At 36.8% G+C, this 8,938-nt stretch overlaps 1 long non-coding RNA gene across 1 annotated transcript; it reads right to left on the reverse strand.

The window, feature by feature from the left end:
* Positions 1-1,637: 1,637 nt before the first annotated feature.
* On the reverse strand, positions 1,638-8,117 carry LOC128647626 (uncharacterized). The gene is made up of 2 exons (XR_008400366.1): positions 8,067-8,117; positions 1,638-1,811 (listed from the first exon to the last, which is right to left on the reverse strand). It is a non-coding gene; the product is annotated as an uncharacterized LOC128647626 (long non-coding RNA).
* Positions 8,118-8,938: the final 821 nt, after the last annotated feature.

The following is an 8,938-nucleotide window of genomic DNA, read 5'->3' on the forward strand; positions in this document are numbered from 1 at the left end:
CAAGTAAACAGCAAGAGCTCTCCAAGTCTCTTGCAAATGTTTGACAAGTCAACAGCAAAAGCTCTGCAAGTCTCCTGCAATTTTCTGACAAGTCAACATCAATAGCTCTGCAAGTCTCCTGTAATATGTTGACAAGTTGATAGCAAGGGCTCTGCAATTCTGTTGCAAATCTCAGACAAGTCAATATTAAGAGTGCTGTAAGTCTGTGGCAAATTTCTGGCATGTATGTCACAATTAAGTGCAGTGTATGTTACAAGTGTATGCCACAAGAGCACTGCAAGTTTACTGTTATATGTGTAAATTATAATTACAAATAATGAATACCTTAATATTAAATTGTTTTTTCTTCAAAAGTTAGTTTATGCAAGTTATTTATATGAATTTAATTAATTTCAGAGTTGTAGCTATATATTATCTGAGAGAATATACTATGTCAGGTAATATATTACTTGAAGTATTCTAATATTAGTTTTATAACACAAATATCAGTTACAGTAGGATAGGCCTTAAGTCATTCTGCTTGTCAGTTCTGCCCATGTTCGATATGTTAAATGCTTGCACCTCTATTTCAGTGGTTTATGACAGCAATCTGTGTACTGTATGTGTATAAGGCCTAGTTTTATTGTGCACATATTATATGAAAATGCAAACATCTCATTGTCGGCAATATTACAAGTTGCGCGCTCGATATGGTTTCTGTTTAGGCTCCCTCAAGGATCTTCAGCCTCGCTAGCCTCACCAGTCCTTATGTTATTAAATTACATAAGGACTGGTGAGGCTAGCGAGGCTGAAGACCTTTGAGGTAGCCTAAGAGAAACCATATCTCGCACGCACTGACTTGTAATATTGCCGTATGTTTTTATATTAATTTACAAATAAAAAGTCTATGGGGCAGATTTACTACATATTACAGATCATGTCCGCCACACATCGGTAAATGCCGACAGCGTATGCTGTCGGCATTTATAATTTCACCAGCAGTTCTTGTGAACTGCTGGTGCAATGCCACCCCCTGCAGATTCGCGGTCAATCGGCCGCTAGCAGGGGTTGTAAATCAACCCGGTCGTATTCAATCGGGTGATGTCTGTCCGCCTCCTCAGAGCATGCCGACAGGTTATGGAGCAGCGGTCTTTAGACCGCTGCTTCATAACTTGTGTTTCTGGCGAGCCTGAAGGCTCTCCAGAAACACAGGGCTTCAAGCTCAGTTCGGAGCTTAATAAATGGGCACCTATGTTTCTGTGTTCCACTTACAGCGATTTTCCTTTATGGTTGGGGTCTGGAATCTAACCTGCTATATGAGTTGGGCCCTGCTTTAATATATTAAAACTTGGAAAATAATGTTTTTACCTTATTTGTTTTACTTCTTTTTGAATATTAGTTTTGCAATTTTTTCCTTATCTATTTCTGTTACAGTTATATAAAAAAAAATTTATCATTGTATACAACTATTGAAGTAGTCTGGAAATCACCTAACCAGAATGTAAACTTTGACAATCATATACATTTTTTCTTATTCAGAATTGAATTCATTTTGCCTTTCTGGTTAATGTGAGGGGGTACCCTTAATACTATATGAAGATAAAACATATTAATGAAAAAGGGTTTTAAAAATCACTAAAAAAAAACAGCATTAACTCTTACACAAGTAATTCAAAAACATTTATTAATTGAACATTTACCAATGATTATAAAATTTTAAACATGGCATTATCAAAAAACAAAATAACGGCTTAGGTTACAAGCCAAACAATTTTAACTGATCAAAAATAGAAGATGATGTCCTCTGCTATGATGTTTCATTTTGCACCGGCCTGTAAAATAAAAAAATATATACATATAAATGTGAGCACTTTGTCTTGATTGTTTATCCTAAAGCAGAACTAGAATTTCTATATCTAAAAAAGTGAATTTGACAGATGGTACAACACATAGCAGTATTTCAATTTCATGGTTGTGAAGAATAATAAAAAAATTTATTTTTATGTATGGTCAGATTTATATCTCACGTTAATTAAATTTTCCACAGTTACAAACTTTATTTTTTTATAAACTTTAATTTAAATTGAATGTCAACTTTCAAGAATGAGTGCCCGGTTTTTAAAAATACAATTAAAAACAGGGGCACTTTTATTTATGAAAGTTTAAATTTCCCCAGTTTTGTTAAAATACTTACCTTTTCTTCTTAAAGCCGGATAAGCGATTCCCCCTCCTGCTGCTCGTCACTTCATACGTCAGCAATGACGAATCCAGTAAGTATTTTAACAAAACCGGTGAAATGAAGTAAACTTTCATGAATGAAAGTGCCGCTGTTTTTAATAGTATTTTTAAAAACCAGGCACTCATTCTTGAAAGTTGACATTCACTTTAATAAAATGTATATTTTACTTCTCTATGAATCAATTTTTACTGGTTTGCTGCACTCTGTTGTGATTTAGATTTTCATTTTTTTTTTCTTAATTTTTAAAGCAGTAAGTGGGAAAGTCACAGTGTGATGTTTATTTCCTTTTATTTATTTATTTTGCAAAAAATAAAGCAATGTACTATCCTGCATTGCCATGCATGAAAAAAAGGTCTTCATTTGACCAATTTCCTTCCCAAAGATATCTGATATATTAGAGTACCATTTTCGAAGAGAGTGTTTTATTCACTTCCACAATGTGGTTGCTTATTTAAAGGGACAGTCAATTTTTGTTGTTTAAAAAGATAATCTCTTTATTACCCATTCCCCAGTTTTGCAAAACCAACACTGTTATATTAATACACTTTTTACTTCTGTGACTAACTTGTATCTAAGCATCTTCTGACCGCCCCTAATCACATGACTTTTAGTTATTATCTATTGACTTGCAGTTTAGCCAATTAGTGCAGTGTCTGCCATTAGCCACGGGCCTGATCACAATGCTACCTATGTGGCCTACAAGAGCTTGCTCTCCCCTGCTGTGAAAAGTAAATAAAATAGAGGCGGCCTTCAAGGGCTTAGAAATTATCATATGAGCCTTCCTAGGTTTGCTTTCAACTAGAATACCAAGAGAACAAAGCAAAATTGTTGATAAAAGTAAATTGGAAAGTTGTTTAAAATTACATGCCCTATTTGAAAAATGAAAGTTTTTTTGGACTTGCCTGTCCCTTTAAAAAAATATATAGGGCTAGATAACAAGTGGAGTGATAAATTATTATAAGTGGCTAACAATTAGTGCTCAGTAAATTAACCCCAAATGCACTCAAAATAAAGGGCTTTTTATTTTTTATTTAAAAAATATATATACATTTTTAAAAAAAAATAAAAAATAACTGCATTAGGCGGTTTTAGGGCTTTAAAGTTGGTGGGAGCATAGTATTAGAAAAAAAACGACACTGAAAAGTGCCTTTACATTGTGGTTTATAGGAACTGTGTGTTCTTATAGACAGCAATGTAAATATATATGTACAGGTACTGTATATGCTTATATACATATATATTTATGTGTTAGTATGTGTATATAAGCATATACAAATATGGGCTTGCATTCAAGTGATATTTAGCGCTCCCCTTGCAAACTAGCCCTAATTGTTTAATCTTTAGTTGCATGTTATTGAAGAACTGAAAATACCAAAGGGGACAGTCATGTTTAGTACCACTTATTGTTCTTTTGACAGGGATGCTTCTTTTTTACAGGATTTCCCATTCATTAAAATTTTAATTGACATTACTTGATAATTCAATAAAATCCAACCATCCTCCAGGATCAATTATGTCACAAAGGAGTACCCCTGTTTAGATAGAACATTCTTGTCAAAAGGTCAACTCTATCCAAGCACAGAGATAACTTCAACATGGCTGCTCTCTTTATGATCTCCAGTGCTGTAGCAAAAAGCATCTACAATATGTTTTTAAGTGAAAAGACCAACATGTCACACAGCACGAGGAGTATTCAGGAAGTGAAAAAAACACTCTGCTGTATAATATCCATATTAATTTGTTGTATAAGCAGAAATAAAATAAATTTGAAAATACATTACTAAGACCTAGATTTGGAGTCACTCAAAATAGGGTCTAACGCTCACTTTTCAGCCGCGACTTTTCCATACCGCAGATCCCCTTACGTAAATTGCGTATCCTATCTTTTCAATGGGATTTTTCTAACTCCGGTATTTCGAGTCGTTTCTGAAGTGAGCGTTAGACATCTAACGACAAAACTCCAGCCGCAGGAAAAAAGTCAGTAGTTAAGAGCTTTCTGGGCTAATGCCGGTTTATAAAGCTCTTAACTACTGTACTCTTAAGTACACTAACACCCATAAACTACCTATGTACCCCAAAACCGAGGTCCCCCCACATCGCCGCAACTCGATTAAATTTTTTAACCCCTAATCTGCCGACCGCCACCTACGTTATACTTATGTACCCCTAATCTGCTGTCCCTAACACCGCCGACCCCTGTATTATATTTATTAACCCCTAATCTGCCCCCCTCAATGTCGCCTCCACCTGCCTACACTTATTAACCCCTAATCTGCCGACCGCAAAGCGCCGCCACCTACGTTATCCTTATGTACCCCTAATCTGCTGCCCCTAACACCGCAGACCCCTATATTATATTTATTAACCCCTAATCTGCCCCCCTCAACGTCGCCTCCACCTGCCTACACTTATTAACCCCTAATCTGCCGACCGGACCTGAACGCTACTATAATAAAGTTATTACCCCCTAATCCGCCTCACTAACCCTATAATAAATAGTATTAACCCCTAATCTGCCCTCCCTAACATCGCCGACACCTAACTTCAATTATTAACCCCTAATCTGCCGACCGGAGCTCACCGCTACTCTAATAAATGTATTCACCCCTAAAGCTAAGTATAACCTTAACACTAACACCCCCCTAAGTTAAATATAATTTACATCTAACGAAATTAATTATCTCTTATTAAATAAATTTTTCCTATTTAAAGCTAAATACTTACCTGTAAAATAAATACTAACCTAAGTTACAATTAAACCTAACACTACACTATCAATAAATTAATTAAATAAACTACCTACAATTGCCTACAATTAACCTAACACTACACTATCAATAAATTAATTAAATACAATTCCTACAAATAAATACAATTAAATAAACTAGCTAAAGTACAAAAAATAAAAAAGAACTAAGTTACAAAAAATAAAAAAATATTTACAAACATAAGAAAAATATTACAACAATTTTAAACTAATTACACCTACTCTAAGCCCCCTAATAAAACAACAAAGCCCCCCAAAATAAAAAATGCCCTACCCTATTCTAAATTAATAAAGTTAAAAGCTCTTTTACCTTACCAGCCCTGAACAGGGCCCTTTGCGGGGCATGCCCCAAAGAATTCAGCTCTTTTGCCTGTAAAAAAAAACATACAATACTTCCCCCCCCCAACATTACAATCCACCACCCACATACCCCTAATCTAACCCAAACCCCCCTTAAATAAACCTAACACTAAGCCCCTGAAGATCATCCTACCTTGTCTTCACCTCACCAGGTATCACTGATCCGTCCTGGCTCCAAAATCTTCATCCAACCCAAGCGGGGGTTGGCGATCCATCATCCGGTGGCTGAAGAGGTCCAGAAGAGGCTCCAAAGTCTTCATCCTATCCGGGAAGAAGAGGCGATCTGGACTGGCACCCATCTTGATCCAAGCGGCATCTTCTATCTTCATCCGATGACGACCGGCTCCATCCTGAAGACCTCCACCGCTGACCCATCTTCTTCCGGCGACGTCCAACTGAAGAATGACGGTTCCTTTAAGGGACGTCATCCAAGATGGCGTCCCTCGAATTCCGATTGGCTGATAGGATTCTATCAGCCAATCGGAATTAAGGTAGGAATATTCTGATTGGCTGATGGAATCAGCCAATCAGAATCAAGTTCAATCCGATTGGCTGATCCAATCAGCCAATCAGATTGAGCTCGCATTCTATTGGCTGATCGGAACAGCCAATAGAATGCGAGCTCAATCTGATTGGCTGATTGGATCAGCCAATCGGATTGAACTTGATTCTGATTGGCTGATTCCATCAGCCAATCAGAATATTCCTACCTTAATTCCGATTGGCTGATAGAATCCTATCAGCCAATCGGAATTCGAGGGACGCCATCTTGGATGACGTCCCTTAAAGGAACCGTCATTCTTCAGTTGGACGTCGCCGGAAGAAGAAGGGTCCGCGGTGGAGGTCTTCAGGATGGAGCCGGTCGTCATCGGATGAAGATAGAAGATGCCGCTTGGATCAAGATGGGTGCCGGTCCGGATCGCCTCTTCTTCCCGGATAGGATGAAGACTTTGGAGCCTCTTCTGGACCTCTTCAGCCACCGGATGATGGATCGCCAACCCCCGCTTGGGTTGGATGAAGATTTTGGAGCCAGGACGGATCGGTGATACCTGGTGAGGTGAAGACAAGGTAGGATGATCTTCAGGGGCTTAGTGTTAGGTTTATTTAAGGGGGGTTTGGGTTAGATTAGGGGTATGTGGGTGGTGGTTTGTAATGTTGGGGGGGGGTATTGTATGTTTTTTTTTTACAGGCAAAAGAGCTGAATTCTTTGGGGCATGCCCCGCAAAGGGCCCTGTTCAGGGCTGGTAAGGTAAAAGAGCTTTTAACTTTATTAATTTAGAATAGGGTAGGGCATTTTTTATTTTGGGGGGCTTTGTTGTTTTATTAGGGGGCTTAGATTAGGTGTAATTAGTTTAAAATTGTAATATTTTTCTTATGTTTGTAAATATTTTTTTATTTTTTGTAACTTAGTTCTTTTTTATTTTTTGTACTTTAGCTAGTTTATTTAATTGTATTTATTTGTAGGAATTGTATTTAATTAATTTATTGATAGTGTAGTGTTAGGTTAATTGTAGGTAATTGTAGGTAGTTTATTTAATTAATTTATTGATAGTGTAGTGTTAGGTTTAATTGTAACAGGTTAGTATTTATTTTACAGGTAATTTTGTAATTATTTTAACTATTTTAGCAATTAAATAGTTCTTAACTATCTAATAGCTATTGTACCTGGTTAAAATAAATACAAAGTTACCTGTAAAATAAATATAAATCCTAAAATAGCTATAATATAATTATAATTTATATTGTAGCTATATTAGGGTTTATTTTACAGGTAAGTATTTAGCTTTAAATAGGAATAATTTATTTAATAAGAGTTAATTAATTTCGTTACATGTAAATTATATTTAATTTAGGGGGGTGTTAGTGTTAGGGTTAGACTTAGCTTTAGGGGTTAATCCATTTATTAGAATAGCGGTGAGCTCCGGTCGGCAGATTAGGGGTTAATAATTGAAGTTAGGTGTCGGCGATGTTAGGGAGGGCAGATTAGGGGTTAATACTATTTATTATAGGGTTAGTGAGGCGGATTAGGGGTTAATAACTTTATTATAATAGCGGTGCGGTGCGGTCCGCTCGGCAGATTAGGGGTTAATAAGTGTAGGCAGGTGGAGGCGACGTTGAGGGGGGCAGATTAGGGGTTAACAAATATAATATAGGGGTTGGCGGTGTTAGGGGCAGCAGATTAGGGGTACAAAGGGATAATGTAAGTAGCGGCGGTTTACGGAGCGGCAAATTAGGGGTTAATAATAATATGCAGGGGTCAGCGATAGCGGGGCGGCAGATTAGGGGTTAATAAGTGTAAGGTTAGGGGTGTTTAGACTCGGGGTATATGTTAGAGTGTTAGGTGCAGACGTAGGAAGTGTTTCCCCATAGCAAACAATGGGGCTGCGTTAAGAGCTGAACGCGGCTTTTTTGCAGGTGTTAGGTTTTTTTTCAGCTCAAACAGCCCCATTGTTTCCTATGGGGGAATGGTGCACGAGCACGTTTTTGAGGCTGGCTGCTTGCGTAAGCAACTCTGGTATTGAGAGTTGAAGCTGCGTTAAAAATGCTCTACGCTCCTTTTTTGGAGCCTAACGCAGCCTTTATGTGGACTCTCAATACCAGAGTTATTTTTATGGTGCGGCCAGAAAAAAGCTGGCGTTAGTTTTTCGGGTCGTTACCGACAACACTCCAAATCTAGCCGTAAGTTAGGTAAATGAAACAAGAATAAACAATACTACACACCTTTGACAACGAACAACTCTTGTGTGCGCTTGGTTAAGCCAATCTCCAATGATTTTTCTCATTTGATGGTCGGTGATATCTTCATATATCTTTCGACAGGTTTCTGTAATGGAAAAAAAAAATCATCTTATAAATAAGTATAAGGTAGATATGAAGTATTTTCAGAAATTAGTGTCTCCCCTGTTAAAGTGACAAGATACACTTTGAGAATATAATGGCAATTGTTTAACTATACATAATATATATACTTTATTTGTATTTGTTTTGTTAAATTGTTTATGCAAACATTTTTCAGTGGCCTACCATTTTCCTTATTTGGAGGAGCTAATCCTGACATACTTAATGTGATAATCACTCTAGTCACTGTCAGAAACCCTTTTTTGTATGTTCTCACAAATCCACAGCTAAAGCCAATTAAAGTGATACTGATTGCTGGTCATGTGACATCTGAACCCTGTATTACCAATTCTTATCATAGTAAAAACACATAATATTCATAGTTAAAGGGACACTGTACCCAAAAAAATTATTTTGTGATTCAGATTGAGCATGAAATGTTAAGCAACTTTCTAATTTACTCCTATTATCAAATTTTCTTCATTCTCTTGGTATCTTTATTTGAAATGCAAGAATGTAAGTTTAGATGCCGGCCCATTTTTGGTGAACAACCTGGGTTGTCCTTGCTGATTGGTGGATAAATTCATCCACCAATAAAAAAGTGCTGTCCAGAGTACTGAAACCAAAAAAAAACTTAGATGCCTTCTTTTTCAAATAATGATAGCAAGAGAACGAAGAAAAATTGATAATAGGAGTAAACTAGAAAGTTGTTAAAAACTGCATGCTCTATCTGAATCACGAAACAAAAAATTTGG

This window comes from Bombina bombina, chromosome 2 (genome assembly GCF_027579735.1).
Source record: "Bombina bombina isolate aBomBom1 chromosome 2, aBomBom1.pri, whole genome shotgun sequence".
NCBI lineage: Eukaryota > Metazoa > Chordata > Amphibia > Anura > Bombinatoridae > Bombina > Bombina bombina.